Raw genomic sequence first — 2,567 nt, 5'->3', positions numbered from 1 at the left:
TTATTTTTTGAGTTGTTGATAATTGCCATTCTGACTGGAGTTAGGTGGTATCTCAGTGTCAGCCTGTATTTTTAAATGTTTATGTTAGCCACAATGTGGAGAAAATATTGAAAAGGAAAGCTACCTAGGAGACTACTGCAACAGTTGAGGCAAAAGACTTGCAGGGGGTGGGGGGAGGGTGGGGGGAGCTAGATAAAGCACTGTCAATGGAGATAGGCCCTGAGGGCAACAGATGGCCCGGAGAGGTTTCAGGAGATAAAATTCACAGGACTTGATGATATTTGGAAGGGAGTGGGACAGAGGTTAGAGCACTGAGATGTGTTTTGGGTTTTTAGTTTGGCTGACCAGGTGGGAACTGAGATATTCATCAAGTTTGGTAGTGGTGGTGGTGATGGTGGTAACATACTGCTGTTTTTAAAGTGCCTGAAGAAACTCAGTGGATACATGCCTGGAGCTGAAGAAAGACCTGGAGGGCTTGGAGAGATAGGCTCAAAATCATCAGAATAAAGATGAGAGCTAAAGATCTGGGACTAGAGAGAAAAGAATGGAGTAAAGAACAAGGGGGAAACAAATAGTACAGGGGAGAATGTGCTGGCTAGGAAGCTGAGGAAGGTGTTTCTAGGAATGAGTGCTCAGTAAGGACAGATGTCTCAGAAAAGTCAGGGATGAAAAGATCTGAGAAACATCCACTAAGTTTAGCCCCAAGGATGACCTTTGAAGAGCTTTCTTGGTGGGTGATTGAGAGTAGGTGGAACCAGACTGCAGAGAATAGAAAAGTGAATGGAAGGTAAAGAAGTAGACAGTAGACAACTCTTTGGATAAGTTTTGTGAAGAAGGAAGAGATTGAGAGAAAGGTAGCTAGAGTGGGAGAAAGGACAATAGTTGTTTTTTGTTTTGTTTTGTTTCCTAAGTTGGTTGAGAGGGAGGAGCCAGTATGAGGAGGTTGAAGGTGAAGAGAAAGGAAGCTTGCCTTAGAATATCTAATATGTAATACTATAAGAAAGGGATTGGCAGTAGTAGGAAACTGCTGGGGAGGGGGGATTGGCAGTTGAGAGAAACTGCCAGGGGAGGGAGGGGCACACCTCATCAACAAGGGTACCTGCATAATGTACATTTGTATACCTAACCCTGAATTGTACCCCACACCTTTAAAATAAAGAAAAAAGAAAAAGAAAAAAAAAGAAAGGAAATATAAGAATATCTAATATGTGGTAGCTCTCTTCCTCTTAACAGCCCTGTGAGAATGAGGAGAAAGGTACTATCATTTCTTACAGGTGAGAAAACTGAATCCCAAAGGAAGGAAGAGACTTATCCCAAATTACTCAGCTAGGAACTGGGGTACTGAGTTACAAACTTAGATCTGCCTGATTTCCAAATCCTGTTTTTCCTATTGTACCCCAAGAATGAATAAATAATAAGACCATATATGGAGTTGATGCTGTTGGGTGGGGAAGGGCCTAAAGTTGAGGGTAACCCTACCCAACCACCTCACAATTTTCTTTTTATGAGGTGGGTACCTGAGAGACCAGGCTAACAAAGAGAGGTGGAGGTGAACAGCAAATAAAAGGAGGTGTGAGGCCCTGAGACCTTGGCTGCAGGGTATGGGAGAGTAGGAAGATCTGAGCTCTGAAAAACCTACCAACTCACCCTGATGACATTACAAACTGAGGTGGGTGACCTTGACTTTGGAGCCCTAGGAACAGAAACAGTCATTGAGCCAGGATGGTTTTGTAGGGCCTAAGGATCATGGCAAGAGAAGAGTTGAAAATTGAGGCAAGGCTTTAGGCTGAGTCAGACAGAAAGAATGGAAAAGGCTTGCACCAGAAGGTATGGAAGCAGTAGGTTCTGAGGAGGTGTTGGCAATCAAAGGGACTCCTGGATTGAAGTGGTCCTGGGGGGGATCCAGTTGTCACCAGAGAGAAAAACTTGCCCTGGAAACCTCGACTGTCTCCTGTCATCTATTTGCCTTCATTTTACTTGAAGTATGTTCTTTGTAATGTCCCCTCTTCATTTAATCAGTAAATGTCATTCAATATCTATTTCCTGGGCACCTCTGTTTCTGAAGCATGAGGGCTGTGTCTGCGAGTAGGTTACAGGAGGCTTGGATGAGGGAGATTTGGTCAGATATGAGGGGCTGTGAAGAAGGTAAACTATCTAAAAGGCCAAAAGGTGGAGTTGAGGGCCTACCCCAAAAGACTTATGTCAGAAAGCTCAGGAATGACACCTTGACCAAAAAACCACCACCACCACCAACTGTTGGCCTCACAACTGCCAGGCCTGAGCCATCTTATTAATTCATACATTCTGAACTGAGGAAGATACATGTACCAAATCTCCAGCCATGATGTAGGCCCTGCCAAAGGAGTGGAGGAATTAATACAAGATAGATACAGGGTCCTCACACTGGAATTTACACACTAATGGAGTACAAATAAGTAGAGATGTGGTGTGAAAATTCATAGCTGAAGTCTAGTTGTGATCCTTCAGAACCCCTAAGCAGGGGGAGGAGGAGGTTAGAGAAGGCTTCACAGAAGGAGTTTGGGGCGGGGGGGGGGGGGGGGGGAGAG

At 44.4% G+C, this 2,567-nt stretch overlaps 1 protein-coding gene across 1 annotated transcript in view; it reads left to right on the top strand.

Annotated features, from left to right (window-relative positions):
• ASB12 (ankyrin repeat and SOCS box containing 12) overlaps window positions 1-2,567 on the top strand; it is a 7,465-nt gene that overhangs the window by 3,176 nt on the left and 1,722 nt on the right. The window lies entirely within an intron of this gene.

Source organism: Carlito syrichta, unplaced genomic scaffold, assembly GCF_000164805.1.
Source record: "Carlito syrichta isolate Samal-C Ts95f unplaced genomic scaffold, Tarsius_syrichta-2.0.1 Scaffold80094, whole genome shotgun sequence".
NCBI lineage: Eukaryota > Metazoa > Chordata > Mammalia > Primates > Tarsiidae > Carlito > Carlito syrichta.
Note: the sequence above shows the minus strand (reverse complement) of the source record. Positions and strands in the feature narration are given on the sequence as shown.